The sequence below is a fragment of the Eptesicus fuscus genome, chromosome 10 (assembly GCF_027574615.1).
Source record: "Eptesicus fuscus isolate TK198812 chromosome 10, DD_ASM_mEF_20220401, whole genome shotgun sequence".
NCBI classification, from domain to species: domain Eukaryota; kingdom Metazoa; phylum Chordata; class Mammalia; order Chiroptera; family Vespertilionidae; genus Eptesicus; species Eptesicus fuscus.
This window is the reverse complement of record NC_072482.1, coordinates 11790380-11808066: the sequence shown is the minus strand read 5'-3', so window position 1 is coordinate 11808066 and position 17687 is coordinate 11790380. Positions and strand designations below refer to the sequence as shown.

Here is a 17687-nt window from a genome sequence, read left to right as displayed (position 1 = left end):
AATAGCCTTACTTTTTGGTTTTTAGGTTTTGGGGGGAAATTTTATTGGCCTTTGAGATGTAAGTTTCTGGGAACTAGGGTTGGGGGGAAAGTGAATAATTTGCTTAGGCGAATTAGGTACTTCTGAATCCACCCTGACCCCGAGACTCTCTCATTTCAGGGCCCAGGCTAGACCCCACATCCAGGGAGTTGTGCTGCAAATGTGAACTTTTAGATGGGGCATTGGTTAAAGATGGGAATGGATCTATACAGCTCTGTCACTATGGAGATTGTACAGTTCTTTGAAGATACCCTCCTGGCAGGGAGTCAGTCATTTTTAGGGACAGCTGCCCGGGGGCCCTAAGCCTCACATATTCTGCATTCAAATTGGCAAGCGTATGCCGAAGGCTCCTGATGGGGAGCGCTGTGCTGTGGGCCAGGAGGTATTACTGAGGTCAGTCCAGCAGGATCTCTTCCTAAGAAGCGTACAGTCTGATATCTTTCATATCCAGAAAGACAGTTTTGTTATAACTTCTCAGACCCTCAATGTCCTCATCTATAAAATAATAAGAATAAGAATAAGAATACACAGGTGCAGAGATGCATCGCTCACTACTTCCCTCATCTCCACCCAGAGCTAGGAAGAAGAATCAGACTCAGAGGCAGACGATGAGACCAAACCAGAAAGGATTGAGTTACCTTAAAGAGACAGAATGGCTTTGAGACCAATGAGGCCTGATCGTCACTGGGCCGGGAAACTGACATAGCTACAAAGAAAGATCCAATAGCTCTGGATACTTTTAAAAAGAGGCAAGAGGTCACTGCGTGGAGCGGTAGCCTGGTTTGGCCTGGCGGTTTTCCTGTTGCGGAAAGAGTCGCCTTTCCTGGCCTGTGCCCCCAACACTGAACACTGGCTGCCTCCCTTAGTTCCAATCCCTTACCCGGCAAGTCCCCTTCTGAGTCCCCTCTGGCTGCCCCTGGCGAAGGGGCTGTAGGGAGAGCATGTGCTGGCCAGGGGCCCAGGGGCCTCTGTCCTGTCCACTCAGCAGCTGTGTCTCCCACTGTCTGTTCATACTTGGCTGTGTGAGATGCCCCATTGTGTGGGGGGCCCTGGTTACCTTGAGTCCCCCCAGAAGTAGAGGCCCTTCTGGACATGCAGACAGATCATATTTTGGAGCCTGAGAGGCTGAGGAGGTAGGCCCAAGCATGAGGTATCCTTGGTGAGGCCATGGCAGCGTGAGGCCTTGGAGTCACCTCCCCAGGCAACGCCCCAGCCCTCTTTTGGCTTGAGTTTCTCTAGTTCAGCTCCCAGTGTTCTTGTGAAGATGGAATTAGTGGAGGAGAAAGCATTTTCTAAAATGGTTAACATTATATACATGTAAAGGATGATCGTCAGTTTCAAATGGGATCATGTGTGTATAAAACCCTTTGAAAAATAGGATGCGCCCTATGGTTTAGCCTAATTCTGTCGGAAGCCAAGAACCAGGGAGAATTGACAGTTAGGCTCAAGAAAAACAGCAGATTGGCCCCCCACCACACAGCCCCCTTTTAAGGGTTAAGTTGATAGTAGTGCCAAGAAGAACTAAGATGGGAACTGAACCGTGCTGTGGTTCAACAGGTGGCTGCCTCTCTGTGACCCCAGCTAAGCTGGGCTGTTTGTTGAGTGGTAACGAGGGCACTGGGGACCCTCCATCAGGAACCCTCTGCAGAAAGCCGGTGAGTTTCCAGTTAAGCTCACGGGCAGTGCACACCATCACGTGACTCACTATACACTGAAGTCAGGCTGTTGTTTCTCTAGCACAGTGGTCGGCAAACTGCGGCTCGCGAGCCACATGCGGCTCTTTGGCCCCTTGAGTGTGGCTCTTCCACAAAATACCACGTGCGGGCGCGCACGAACAGTGCGATTGAAACTTCGTGGCCCATGCGCAGAAGTCGGTTTTCGGCTCTCAAAAGAAATTTCAGTCGTTGTACTGTTGATATTTGGCTCTGTTGACGCGTGAGTTTGCCGACCACTGCTCTAGCAGACTAAACTGAGCCCCCAACAAGCCCCAGCTGCTCTTGTTAGAGGGTTAGTGCCTGCTTAACCAGTTCTTGCTGATGACAGGCAACCCTGCCAAGAGCCCCCCTGAGCGGGATGCAGGTTGATGTTGCACATCTGGAGTAGCTCAGGTGCTCCTCTCCAAGGTGGCATGCTCTGCGTGACTTGGATAAGCATTTACATTTAGAAGTTACTTGGGGGGTTAGAGGTGGGGTGGGGGTGGGGGAATGCTAGTGTCACGTTAGCTGTGCTGAGTACTGTTCTAAGGGTTTAACATGTGTTCCTTATTTCTCACCCCAAAAATCCCTGTATGTAGATCCTAACTTACAGATGAGGAACCTGAGGAACAGAAGGCTTTAATCGAACTGTCCAGGTACAGCTACTAGAAAGTGACGGGACCAGCATTTAAACCAGTCAGGAAGTCTGAGTATAGCGTCAGACCTCTTTACTATCATTGTCGTTTTTCCAATGCACACCTAAGGCAGAGACTTGTCAAGGTCACACAGCTGGTATGTGGTGGATCTGGGAATTAAAACCAGGTCCATCCAACTCCAGGACCCACAATGGTAACCGCCACTCTAATTTATATCTTTGGTTGCTTTTAATATTAAATTGTAATATATAGTATAATATTCTATGTAATGCAGTATAATATTCTTTCATACTATATTATTCTATCATAATATATTATTCTATTATAGTATAATACTCTATTATAGGGTTACAACTTACTGAATGAAGCCTTTATTGTTGGACATTTAGGCTGGTTTAATTTTTTCACTATTATAAGTAAAAACCAAGATTTTTTAAAGAGAGAGAAATGGTAGGAATGTTGTTTGGTTTATTAGTTTATTTGTTTGTTTTAAAGGATCTAGAGCAGATGGGCTGAGCTCACAGAGGCTAGAAGGATTGGAGGTTTCAAGTTGAGTGCTTGAATGGAGAATGAAATTCTGATTAGGAAGGGTGCCAGTGTGGAGAGAAGAAAAGAAAGGACTCTGTGCTTTAGCCCAGGGTTTGGCAGTGTCTGTGCAATAGAAAATTGGGGCTAGCATTTCAGAAATACTCTGTCATTCACACTGGCTATTTTAGTGTTCTCTAGCATCGTCTTATTGACATCTCATTGGCATTGGGTAGTCATGTTTGGGTGGGGCTGGGCAACGAGTGAGCCCATTCTCTTCCCCAGATCAGCTATGTGGACCTAAGATCCCTCCATCTGTCCTTCGCATGTCCCGTGCCCCCTCTGCCCCTCTCCCCCTCAGTCTTCCTTTGAGGTTATCCCTTTGAGGTTCTGTATCCCAGGTGAAAAACAGATGAGGAGGCCTAAGGACATCATGTGTGGTAATGACCTGAATGGCCTTCATTCACTGAGCCCTCAGCATGGTACTGAGCACTTTTCAGACCTCATCTCTTTTATCATTACAACAGCTCTATGGGATGGAGACCATTATGAAACCACCATTTTATGGAGGAGGAAAAGGAGACTTCAAGAAGATGAAGATTTGACCAATTTGCATAGAGCCAGGGCCTGGTAGAGCCAGGATTCAGAGCCACGTCACTCTAAACTTTATAGCCACATCATACTAATCACCCTGTATATATTACAGCCTTCATGATACACTAGAAACAGAGGATGCTTCAACGTGGGGGCGGGGAGGGGTTGGGAGGATTTTCAGAAAATCAGCAAGAACACATTCAAAGACCTGCATTCTATGTACACCTGATAGGCTCACTTAGAGGATGTTGGAACTGCAGAGGATCCTGAAAGTACCTCTTTCCTACCTTACTTGTAAAGTGTGGCCAATGAGGTCCAGAGAGATCAACCAACTTGCTTAAGGGCGAGATGGTGGCCAAACCAGGTTAGAATCAGGGTCTTCTGATGTCTACCTGATGACTCCTCGAGAAGCAAGCAGCTTTTTTTTAGCTCTATTCTGCTGGGAGCACTGGGAGTAAAAGCATGGATCAGAAGGGAGGTTGAGGAAAAACAGGAGTAGTTCGGCACAGCTGGGCAACACTAGGATTTAGGGGAGATATGGAACCACGGGGATCCTCTGACTGTCCACTCCCTACTCCAGCTCCTAAGTCCCAATTCCATTGCACAGCAACATACACGAGTGGCGATTGACAGGAAGCCAATGTGGCCTAATGATCAGAACCTGGGTCTGAGAGACAGATCAGGATTTCTATCAGGCAAGATGCGTCACCTTTCTGAGCCTCAGCGTCTTTCTCCACACAGTGGGGTTTTAATTACTTATCATATGGGGCCACTGTGAGAATGAAATGAGATAATGCTTGTAAAGAAACTGGCACATGTTTGTGGAAAGAAAAGAATCTTGGGGTTGTTTGAGTTGGTGGAAAAAGGAGAACACAAAACCAAGTTTATTATTTCAACAAAAGACCAAGTATTTCTTAATTTCATCTGATTCATTATTTCTGACAGGCACTGCCAGAGGGGTGTTCATTTCACTTTCCCCACGTGGAGATGGGTTGTGCTGGCGGTGGGAAGAGTCTCTGCTCCCTGTCTTTGGTGAAGGGTGAGGGATGGGTTAGATTGGCTTGGGCTCAGGGATAGCACAGGATTGCTTTTTACTGTCTGTATTGAAAGGGGTGAGAGATGGAGAGGAATGAGGATTGTCCATCTAAACTTGAAGTCCAGATTCTAAAGTACCTGTTCTCAGCTGTGTGACCTCAAAGGAACCTCAATTGTCTCTTTACCACAAAGTCACATAATCACCCCTTTACATGCAGAATCTTATTTAACCCTCAGACAAGCCTGCAAGATAGATATTACCACCCTGTTTTAGATAAAGGAGAAAACTGTGGTTCAGGGAAGTTAGGTAATTTGTCAAAGGCCACACAGCACACAGCTAGCAAGTGGTAGATATGAGATGTGATCCCTGGTCTGACCCCAAAACCTGTGCTTTCTGGTATGCCCAGGGTAGATTCAGATTTTGTTGGGTCTAAAGCTTATGCAATGTTAGAGGCCCTCTTTGAGAAAAACAATATAAAATCACAAATATACAAAAGTGAACATTTATTTAGATTTTTAAATAAAATCACAACATATTAGAAAATATGTTAAAGCTGAACCATCATAAAATCCAGGAAAATAACATAATATCTATGTTAACTGCTTGACACTCCTCTCTAACACCTGTTTCCTATATCTTTTGGCTGCATCTCCATATGACAATGATTTTGTAATATTTTTCCACATATAAAATTAAAAAGATAACCCAGTCTTCTTCCAGCATGGTTGATTGGAAGTTTAAAAATTATTGATGATATGGAAAGGATTATTGCAGCTACATAAGTCATTATTGGTGATGGCATATAAATATCAGGATAGTCAAATTTGGGGAAAACCTCCATCAAAATTTTTCCATATTTGAGCCATAAGACTTTAGGGCATTTTATGTTTTCTGTTATAGTGATTCAACTAAAATAATCTTTAAATTGGTGAGACCTCTTACCCTGTTTGCTGTCAGCTAAATGTGATCTTCTTTGATATTAGTATTTTGTGTCAAATCAGCAAAAATTTCGTATCTTTTCCAGTAAAGCTTCCCCTCATGGAATGACAATGGTTTATATTAATAAACGATTCATAATTGCCCTGGCTGGTATGGCTCACTTGGTTAAGAGTTGTCCGTGGCCCAAAAGATCACCAGTTTGATTACCAGTCAGAGCACATGCCCAGGTTGCGGGTTCGGTCCCCAGTCCCGGGGCCTATAGGAGGAAACCAGTTCATGTTTCTCTCTCACATCGATGCTTCTCTCTCTCTCTTTCTCCCTCTCCTTACTCTCTAAAAATACATCGCTTAAAAAAAATAAAATAAAAGATTCATAATTAACTCCTTTGTTGTAAATCTATGACCTTTTAAAGGGAATTCATTACAAAATACCAGATAGGAAGACATTTGAAGCATTTGAATGATTGGGCCTGGAAAGGTGAAGGCTGGAGGAAGCAACAACCGTCTCCAAGGATCTGAACCTTAGTGGGTATTGGAATCACTCATTAGAATCACCAGGTGTTGGAGGTGCTCAGAGAGCTGCCTAGTTAGCAGGTTGAGCAAGCAACTTTGAGCAGGTCACCCTAAAATGGATGCAAAGTGTAATAGATAAGTCTGTGAATGAGAACCCCTAAAACCACCTGGCTGTGGACTCCAGGTGTGTCCTGAGGCCTTGCAAATGCTGTGGGAGGTGGCACAAATGCAGACTCTTGGGCTCCACCCAGGGCTGCTGAATGGGAGTCTGTCTTTTCACAAAGTCCTTGGTGATTCTGCTCAGGCGATTGTCAGAAGCCCTGGACGAAGGCTTTAGCAGGATCGCCCTGATGTGTCCACCCCAGCTTGGCCCTTGGTCTTTTTTCCTCTCTCGGTCCTTATCCTTGGGAACTGGCCTCTCTTCTAGCATCATCCATTGTGTTGATTCATTACATCTCTATTTCCCCTCCCACGGAAGTCCTAGATGCTGAGATTATTCCTCTTTGATTTCCAGCCCCTCTCAATGCCTGGCACCCAGGAGGTGCATTTATGCAATGCCCACTGTGTGCCAAGAGCTTTTACCTCATTTGGTCCTCACCCCAAGCTTGTAGGCAGGAACAAATATTTCCATTTTATAGATGAAGGAACTGAGGCTCTGTCACCTGCCTGGGGTCATAAGTGGCAGAGCTGGAATCAAACCCAGGTGTGTCTGATTCCAGAGCCTTCAGTAAGGGATCAGTAAGTATCTGTTTAATCACTTACTTATTTACTTGATTATTCATCCAAGCATCCATTGATGTTCTTATTTATTCATTGAAGAGACTCAGGGGAGAGAAGGAAGAGAGCAGTAGATTCCGCTTCCTCTGGGTGAACTATTTCTAGAACAGGTGTCTGGCCCCCAGGAGGCCCCCAGAGTGCCCAGCCTTGGGGGCTCTGTTGCCCTGGGCATGTGGAGGTGACACTCCTGCACCACCCCACCCCTTTCAAAATGTCCTCCATGACTCAGCAAAGAAACCCTGGGTCTGAAATCAGAGATGAGGCCAAAGGGGAAAAAAACAAAACCTCAAGAATGTTCTCTTTTCCTGGAGGAATTTCCCTTTCATAGCTCTCATTCCTCTGCCAGGCAACCCAGGAAGCCATGCCTGTGGTCAGCTCTGACCCCCAGGCCGGGGGACAGCATCAGGCCTTCTTCTTCCGTGGCCTCTGATTCTAGGCCACCAGGGGCTTGCCAGTCCCTCTCTTAAGTTTGCCCTTAAATAGTAAAATTCTAATCCTGGACCCCAAATACCTGGTTTAAATTCTGCCTCTGCCTCTTACTAGGTGTGAGAACTTGGGCAAGTCACTTCACCTCTCAGTGCTTCAGTTTCCTCCTCTGTACAGTAGGAATAACTATAAATTAGAGCAGCGATTTTTAACCTTTTCATCACCTGGCATACACAGACTAATTACTAAAATTCTGCGGTGATCTGACAGGAAAAAAATTGGTATAATTGTGATTCGTTCACACCAGATGGCTTTTGTTGTGTTGACTGTTGTCATTTTATTTATTTGACAATCTAAGGGAAATCTAAATAGTCATGTATTGCATGTTTAAACAATTCTTGCAGCACACCGGTTGAAAATTGTTGAATTAGAGGATTAACATAATTAATGTAAAGCATTTAGAACAATGCCTGACTCGAAGTAATTGCTATGTAACTGTTGTTATTCTTGTTATTCTTACTTATGGAAGAGTTAGTCATACCTGGAGGAGACTCGGTGAACTCGTGCTAAACTTCTTCTCTCCTCATTTGTTCTAGTTTCACCCCAGAATTTACTTGAATTCTCAATTATTCATGTGGCAGAGCGCTTAAGGGGGCAACTGCAAATGAGTGAATAAATGAATAAATTAGAAAGCTCTGGGTTGCCCTCTGAAAATGAGATTATTGTGATGGATGAAGAGGCATGACTCAATAGATTGTTGATTTGGGAATAACCCCATTCATTCTAGGAGGGGGTGGCCCTCTGAGAATTTCCAGGCATAGGCTAGAGAGACCTACCTACCAAGAGAGTTCACTGATAGAGTGACACATTCGGTATGAAGATACACAGACTGCAGGGGAAGGAGAAAGTCATTCTTGGCTTCTGGTTCTCAGCCCTGGATGTTTCAAAATCACCTGGGGATAAATATACAGAGCCTCAGCCCCGCTTCTGGGGATTCTAACCTCCCGGTCTGGGAATGAACAAGACATCAGAATTAAAATCTAAACAAGTGTTCAGGAATGAAGGCAGGCAGTAAGTGGAGACAACGTAATAATAGCTGCACATACTATAAACTGGCTGTTTTAGGTACATTTCTCTCACCCTCATAACCACCGCATTTGAAAGGTAAGAACCTGCCCTGGCCAGTGTGGCTCAGTTGGTTGAGCATCATCCCAGGCACCAAGAGGTCACCAGTTCAATTCCGGGTCAGGGCACATGCTTGGGTTGTGGGCTTAATCCCCAGAAAAGGGCATGCAGGAGGCAGCAGATCAATGTTTCTTTTTCATCGCTGTTTCTATCCCTCTCTCCCTCTTCCTCTCTCTCTAAATGAGGGTTGTTTGTTTGTTTGTTTTTTAAGAAAGGTAAGAACCTGTGGTTTAAGCAGTTCGGTTTGGCCAGGGTCACACAGCAGAGCCCATATGTGAATCTAGGTCTGAATCTAAAGGCCTGATGTATTTTGCCACATCCCACACTGCAGGAGGTCAGCCTGGAAGAACCTTCCCAGAAATTGAAATTAGGATAGTCTGCCCTGATGTAAACTATAAAATCGATACATCACAGGTCAGAGCCAAGCTATGCAAACTGATTTAAAGAGACACAAAGGCCCCCCAGCTCCAGCTCGACCTTAACCCATGCCCTCTATTAACATATCTAAAGAAAGAATGCGTCAGTGGGGGTGGAGGGAGCTGGCGTTTGTTAGTTTGACACTCCTTGGGCTGAGGGAGGGGTCCCCGTCCTGCCGACCCCTGGCAGCTTTGTGCTCTGGCATCCAGTTTCCTTGGCCTTCCATTCCTTCCCCGACCTCTCTGGCTGTTGTTTCCTTCCGAGTCACTTTCTCCCCCTGCCCCTTAAATGTGGTGTCCTCTGCATCCCCCTCTTCCCACATTCCCAGGCGGGGCTCAGCTGCCTGCCCCGAGGACTTCTAGAGGTGCCTACTCCTGACGTCCAGACTTCAGGCCTCAAGGCTAAGGTCGGGGAGAGGGAAGGCTGTCGTCAGACGTGACCAGAGTTCACAGCCCAGCTGGGCTCCTTGCTGGCGGTGGACCTTAGAGGTTACATTATTTTCTTAGTCTCAGTTTCTTTAGCTGAGAAATGGGATAGTGATGCCCACCTGGAATGAGTGTGGTGAGGATGAAAAGAGACACTCGGCACTCCAGGCACACAGTAGGAACGTGGTGGTACATGGTGCCTATTTCTTATGTCCAGCGGCGGCGGGACTTCACCTGAATGTCTGTGGGCACCTTAAATGCAACATGTGAAATAGAGAATCTTTTTTTTTTTTTTCTAAATCCGTTCTTCCTGACCAGAGGAAATAGAAACACCTTCCATCAAATTGCTGAAGCCAGAACCATCCTGGCCAGTGCCCCCACCACCATCCAAACGGCGCCAGCACCGAGGCCCAGTGATTCTGTTTCCTGCATTTCTTTGGTCATGAGCAGCTCTCTGAATTTCTCACTAGGTTATTGCAAGAACCTCTGAACTACTTTCTCAGCTTCCTCCTTCCTAAACTCCAAAGGGTCCATATTAAAACCCTTTAATAGCTCTTGGTTGCCTTCGGAGCACAACTCAAATTTCGCAGCCACAGGCCTTTCGTGATGTGTCCTGCCTTCCTGTCCAGCGCCGGTCCCTGCCACCCTCCTGTCTTACACCCTGACCCTCCCTGGTGGCAGTGCCGAGCCACACACCAAGTATGCCAGCTTCTCATGCCTCGCTGCAGCATAAGTCTCTCCTGGGAGAAGACCACACACACATGCATGCATGCACACACGCATACACGTACACGTATGCACACATTCACACATGGCCTGGAGCAGGTGCCTTTCTCCCAAGGCTTCCTTCTGTCTTTCCAACAAGACTCAGAACTCCCAACTCCTCTTGGGCATCCCTGGGTGCGTGGTGTGCAGCAGGGTCTCAGTAGGAGGCTGTCCTAATAAAAGATAACATTTATGGATCCTCGGTGTGGGCCAAGCACAATTCTAAACACTTAACATCCTCACAACTCTACGTGGTAGGTATGCTTTATTCATTCATTCTACCACATTTATTGGACAGTTCCCTCTGGTCAAGCCCTGGGCCGGGCACTAGGGATATGGCAGGATAAGGAGGATGAGGAGTGCTTGAGGTGGGGAGGCATTCCTACTTTACCTAGGGAGGTTAGGAAAAGCCTCTCTGAAAAGGTGAACATTGAGCAGAGACAGGGAAGTGGGAAAGGAACTATGTGGGTGTCTAGGGGAAGGGTGGTTCAGGCAGAGGGAGTAACCAGGACAGAGGAGATCATTAGCTCCACTTGACAGATGAGGAAACCAAGAGTCTGGGAAAGATTAAGTGGCAGACCTTGGTTTCAAACCCAGGTTCTGTAACGCCTGACACACTGTTAGCCATTACTTTACACTGTCTTTTGTGGGACACAGCAGGCGTCTTGGCTGAGGGCAAGCTGGCTCTCATCCCCTGGTTGGAGTTTGGCTTCCCATGGTAAGGAGAGCAGGGGCTGATTGGCTGGCTTGGTGTTTAGGTTCACTTGCTGCCTCTGTTTTTCTGTTTTGTCTGTTTCTTTCTGTGGCCTTTATTGGAGGCAAGTAGATTGTGTCTACTCTCCAGGCAGCCTCAAAACGCATGCTTCTCCTGCAAAGCTGAGGGCGAGACCCTGAGATACGATGTCTTGGCAAAGACCCATTCCCCCTCACTGGTCGGTAGTCAAGGAGGCCTCTGTAGACAAACACTGCATCTCACTGCACACTTTCCTTCAAACTTAAGCAGGAGGAACTGAGGTGAGCATCTTTGCAGAGGTGGTATTTGAGCTGGCCTTGAGGGACATGAAGCAAATTTTTAAGAGAGGTGGGGTGGGTGTTTTAGGCAGAAAGAAGAGCGTGAGCTGAGCAGAAGCATCAGTGTTGGACCACTCGGTGGACCTGGAATATAGGTATAAGGAAGGTGTATGTGTTGGGGCAGGGGAGATAAGGCTCCGGGAAGAATGTAAGGTAGATAATGGCAGCCTTTTAAAAATGTTAAATGGCAGACTTTGCATGTTCCTTTCAGATAAGGGATCAGGATTTTATCCTGAAGACATTGGGATTTTAAGGTTTTAAGAAGCCAAGAAAGCACATGTGCATTCCTGAGGTTTTTGAAGGAGAGCTTGGGCAGCAGTGGGGAGCGTGGGCTGAGGAGGGAGAATGGAGGCCCGTGAGAAAGGGCATTGCACCAGTGTTAGATGGGAACACCCGAGCAGTTAGTGGAGGGGCCAGGTTCCTGAAACATTTGGGAAACAGAGGTGACAGGATCTGCTTCCAGGTTAACGTGGACATTTGGAGCAGGAAGAGCTGAGAGGGATAATGTCAGCATCGTTAGCTTGGATGGCCAGTGGATCGCGGTTAACTGATACATAGTACAAAAGAGAAGGGGCAGGTTTGGAGCATCCTGCGCTCTGGCATCTGTAACATCCAGGTGGGGATGTGAGCTGTGGAGGTTAGAACTGGAGAAACATGAAAGTTGAGGCTGAAGGAATAGAACATGGTCTCTGAAGTGTGAAAACACGGGCCTTGGCTTAAGGCCTGGCAGATGTTTGTAGCTCTAGAGGCTGGTGAAGGAAAGAGGAGCCGGGGTGGGACCTGGGGATGAGTGTTTGGATTGAGGCATCGCTGGGACTATCTGACGGACCTCGGTGTCTGGTGGTGGGTGGTGGAGGCCCCATCTCAGGAGGAGCGCGCCGTTGACCTAGTCTGGTTACCTGCTCAGAGGCACTCAGACCAAGGTGCTTCCAGTCATCCGGGGCTTGTTTACACGGCCTCTGTAGGAGCTTTTTCCTCTGCACACGCCCCGCCTCCCACTGCTGAGGGGAAACTCCTGAAGGTAGGGATCCTGACGTCCCCCCCCCCTTATTCTCCAGGAGGCTCAGCCTAGGACTTTGCACACAGTCGGGCTGAGAACGCTAGTGGGGGACTGAAGGACCAAGCAGAATGGGCAGCAGCATTGAACTTGGTCTGCTGCTGCTTCTTCTTGAGTTCCTTTTTGTTTTTTTAAAATATATTTTTATTGATTTCAGAGAAAGAGAGAGGGAGAGAGAGATAGAAACATCAATGATGAGAGAATCCTTGATTGGCTGCCTTCTGCATGCCCTACATTGGGGATTGAGACCACAAACCAGGCATATGCCCTGACCTGGTATCGAACAGTGACCTCCTGGTTCATAGGTCAACACTCAGCCACTGAGCCACGCTGGCCGGGCTTGAGTTCCTTTTTAAGGGGAACATCTGGTTTACAGGAATGGGTATAATCTGCTCTCAGGTGTGAGTTACATCAGGCTCGCTCCATCCATTGGTCCATCCATGCATTCTGTATCAGACTTTTGCCAGTGTAAATATCTACTAAAAGTTCAGCAATTTGCCTGGCTGGCGTGGCTCAGTGGTTGAGCATCGACCTATGAACCAGAAGGTCACAGTTCGATTCCCGGTCAGGGCACATGCCTGGGTTGTGGGCTCGATCCCCATGTGGGGCATGCAAGGAGGCAGCTGATCAATAATTCTATCTCATCACTGATGGTTGGTTTTTTTTTTTAACATATTTTTAAAATATATTTTATTGATTTTTTACAGAGAGGAAGGGAGAGGGATAGAGAGTTAGAAACATTGATGAGAGAGAAACATTGATCAGCTGCCTCCTGCACACTCCCCACTGGGTATGTGCCCGCAAGCAAGGTACACGCCCTTGACCGGAATCGAACCTGGGACCCTTGAGTCGGCAGGCCGACGCTCTATCCACTGAGCCAAACCGGTTAGGGCTCATCACTGATGTTTTTATCTCTCTCCCTCTCTCTTCTCCAAAATCAATAAAAATATATTTTAAAATAAATAAATAAAAGTTGAGCACTTTGAACATAGGTTTGGGGGGCTCCTAGTACCTTCCATGCATTATTTTGCTTACATTACAACAGGCCTCTGAGGTAGGCACTGTTACTCTATTTTGCAGGTGAGGAATCAGTTAATTATTCCCCAGGTCACACAAGTGGTAGAGGTGTGATTCAGCCCTAATTCTAACTCAAAAGCCCCCATACTCTCTCAGTCACTCACGTTAAGGCTCCAATAGGTAGAAAATGACCCTGTAATTTATTGTCCAGACTGGAATGATCTTTAAAAATTTTTATTGAGATATAATTTTCATAACATAGAATTCACCTATATAAAGTACACAGTTTAATGGCTTTTAGTATATTTAGAGTTGTGCAGTTATCACCATAACCTAATTTTAGAAAATCTTCATCACCCCCAAAAGAAACTCAGTAACCATTGGCAGTCACCCCCCATTACCATCACCACCCCAGCCCTAGGCAACCACGGATCTATTTTCTGTGTCTATAGATTTGCCTATTCTGAACAATTGATATAAATGGAATCATGATGTGTGGTCTTTGGTTGGCTTCTTTCACTTACCATAATGCTCTGAGGGTTCATTCATGTTGTAGCATGCCTCAGGACTTCGTTTCTTTTTATAAATGTTATAGCATGCCTCAGTACGTAATTCCTTTTTATGAATGACTTAAATGCTATTCCATTATATGGGTATACCACATTATATTCACTGTATTTGTTCATATGTTAGCAGACATTAGGGTTGTTCCCACTTTCGGCTAGTATGAATGATAATAATGCTCTTGCATTTGAATACAGATGTCTTTGTGGATGTGTTTTTATTTTTCTTGGGTACATACCCAGGAGTAGAATTGCTAGGTTACATGGCAACTATGTTTAACGTTTGGGGAACCTCCAGACTGTTCTCCACAGTGGCTGCACCATTTTACATTCCCACCAGCAGTGTATGAGGGCTCCACTTTCTCCACATCCTCACCAGCGCTTGCTGTTCCAAACAGGCACACTTCTGAGAGTGAAAGGTACAGCACTGATAATTATACCAGGATAGCTGGCACATATTCTGCGTCTACTTAGAGACCAACAAACTAGAAGATTCAATTCCTGATTCAGAGAACTTTCTGGCCACATGATGAGTCACAGCCCCAAAACCCACATGCTTGAGTTAATTAAAGAATCAAGTGAAGGTAAATTATTAAGAAGGAAAGCAAAGTACATTTTATTTCCCCTAGGAAATTTTTTCTCTTTAAAAGAAAGGAACTGTCTCATTTGTCACTGTATGATTGTCCATGGCCCCGGAGTATCTTTCACAGAGTCTCAATAAGGATCCGTGGAATAAATGAATGAGTGAGTGAGAGAAGGAATGACACACTCTCCTGGAGGGAATGTTAAAAAAAAAAAAAAAAAAAAGAATGAGTCAACTGACAGGGATTTGTGAGTTGACAGGGAGAGATATAAGTCTCTTCTAAAAATGTAATTTTCTGCTCAGTGTTTTAACAACAATAATGTTCATTTTTAAAATATATTTTATTGATTTTTTTACAGAGAGGAAGGGAGAGGGATAGAGAGTTAGAAACATTGATCAGCTGCCTCCTGCACACCCCTTACTGGGGATGTGCCCGCAACCAAGGTACATGCCCTTGACTGGGACCCTTCAGTCTGCAGGCCGAGGCTCTATCCACTGAGCCAGACCAGTTAGGGCAATAATGTTAATTTTTGTTGTTGTTAATCCTCACCTGAGAATACTTTTTCTATTGATTTTTAGAGAGAGAAGAAGGGAGGGAGGGGGAGAGAGAGAGATCCATGTGAGAGACACCGATTTTAAAAAATATTTTTATTTATTGCTCTTTAAAATTTTTATTTTATTGTTGAGATTATTAAAGATGCCCCCCATTTCTTCCCTCTGCCCTCCATTCACCTATGTCCCACCCCATCCCAGGCCTTCACCTGTCTATTGTCTGTGTCCATGGGCTATGACTAATTTGTACTTCTAAATCCGTTCCCCTTTTTCACTCATCCCCCCCCAAACCCCTTCCACCTGGCAACCATCAAAATGTTGTCTGTATCTGTGAATCTGTTTCTGTTCTGTTTGTTCATTTATTTTGATTTTTATATTCAATTGTTGATAGATATGTATTTATTGCCATTTTATTGGTCGTATTTTTTATCTTTTTTTTCCTTCTTATTCTTAAAGAAGACCCTTTAACATTTCATATAATACTGGTTTGATGGTGATGAACCTCTTTAGCATTTTCTTGTCTGTAAAACTCTTTATTTGCCCTTCAATTCTAAATGATAGCTTTGCTGGGTAGAGTAATCTTGGTTGTAGGTCCTTGCTTTTCATCACTTTGAATATTTCTTGCCACTCCCTTCTGGCCTGCAAAGTTTCTTTTGAGAAATCAGCTGACAATCATATGGGCACTACCTTGTAGATAACGAGTTGCTTTTCTCTTGCTGCTTTTAAGATTCTCTCATTGTCTTTAACCTTTGCCATTTTAATTATGATGTGTCTTGGTGTGGTCCTCTTTGGGTTCAACTTGTTTGGGACTCCCTATGCTTCCTGGACTTGTATGCCTGTTTCTTTCACCAGGTATGGGAAGTTTTATCACTATTTTTTAAAAATAGGTTTTCAATTTCTTGCTCTCTCTCTTCTCCTTCCCGTACCCCCATGATGTGAATGTGGTATGCTTGAAGCTGTCCTCGAGGCTCCTTACATTACTTCATATTATTGGATTATTTTTTCTTTTTGCTGATTGGGTGTTTTTTGCTTCCTTATATCCCAAATTCTTGATTGGATTCTTAGCGTCCTCTACTCTACTGTTGATTCCCTATAAATTATTCTCTGTTTCAGTTAGTGTATCCTTCACTTCTGACTGGTCCTTTTTTGTTGTTGTTGATGTTCTCACTAAGTTCCTTGAAGTACGTACTCAGTAAGTTCTTTGAGCATCCTTAAAACCATTGTTTTGAACTCTGTATCTGGTAGTTTTCTTGCTTCCATTTCATTTAGTTCTTTTTCTGGATATTTCTCTTTTTCTTTCATTTGTGACATGTTTATTTGTTTCCGCATTTTGGCTGCTTCCTGTGTTTGTTTCTGTGTATTAGGTAAATCTGCTATGTCTCCTGGACTTGGTAGAGTGGCCATGTTAGTAGGTGTCCTGTAGGGCCCAGTGGCTCAGCCTCCCCAGTCACCAGAGTTGAGCACTGCAGGTGTGCCCCTGTGTGAGCTCTGTGCACTGTTCTATTATAGTTGAGCCTTGATTGATGTTGGTGCAACCCAGGCCAATGGATTGCGAGGATCAGTTGCAACTACAGTGGAAGAACTGCTGTGCAGAAGCCGACCCTGTGGAGCAGGACTTACTTCAGTGGGGCTTTGGTGCTCACTGAGTCAGTCCTTTGTGTGTGTCATTCCTGGTGGTGGTAGGGTTGTAATCTGGCATGGTAGAAGCTGGCCACTGAGTGCTCTGGCTCTGGAGCCTCTGGGGAGATGCAAAGTCAGCCACTCCCTGTGCCCTGCTTGGGGCCACCCAGCATGAGCTACAAAGCAATCTGCAGATGGCTTCTACTTGTGTTGGGCCTCGTGTGGTGCCCAGGAGAGGCCAAGCTGTGAACCAAGGTGGGCTGCTGCTAGTGTCTGGCCTGGGTCCATTTATTGAGAGATATGGGGCATGCTGAGGCCAGCTACTGCTTGTTTGAGTGATTTTAGGGAAGCCTACCATGAGGCAAGAGAGGCCAGTTATAAGGAAAAACCACTGGAAATGGCTTGGTTGAGCCTGCAAGTAGGGAGGGGTGGGCAATTATCAGGGGAGGGCAAAAAGTGTTTGCCAGGTTGATGGAGATTTTGATGTGGTGACTGCCTGTTAGCTCTGTGGTGGGGAGAACTCAGCAAAGGAACAATGGCCTCTTCCAGCATTTCTGTCTGGGAGAAAGCTGCCCCTTCAGCTCTTGCCCTGATTCCAGACAAGTTAGTTCCTCCCTGAATGTCCCACTTTCCTTTCAAGCTGCTGCCTCAGTGCTGGAGCTCAGAGGGAGGGAGTCCAGGTAAGTCTGTGTGCGGGCCCTTTAAGAGGAGCTGCCTGGGGCTCCAGCGACTTCTATGTCATTCAGCCACAATCTCTGCTGGTTTTTACAGCCAGAAGTTGTGGGGACTTCTCTTCTCAGCAGTGGAACCGTGGGCTGGGCCGGGGGGGGGGGGCGGGGGGGCACAAAGTGGGGAGGAGTCTGGTGTGGGGCTGGGTCTCCTTGCTCCCCAGGAAAACTTCCACAGCCAACATATCCCTCCCAATTTTAAACCATCACATGTGAGTGTAGGACCGGCTGGTTCTGAGATTCCACCCCACATCTCCATCCCTTTTATTAGTATCAATGTGCTGCTTCTTTAATTCCCCAGTTGTAGGACTTCCTTTCAGCTAGATTTCAGGTGGTTCTGAATCATGGTTGTTTGGTATTTTATTTTATTATTTTTTGTTTCTTAGTCCCATACTCTGAATTCATTTATTTTACCTGCCCCACCTCTGAAATCACTTGATTCTTCCACCCCTGGTTTAGCTCCTTCCCCATATTTCACAGGAAATTTGAGGTTGGTTCAGAATGGG

General features: G+C 45.7%; 1 protein-coding gene across 3 annotated transcripts in view; it reads left to right on the top strand.

Annotated features, from left to right (window-relative positions):
* Positions 1-17687, top strand: part of CCND3 (cyclin D3) — a 90854-nt gene that overhangs the window by 59886 nt on the left and 13281 nt on the right. The window lies entirely within an intron of this gene.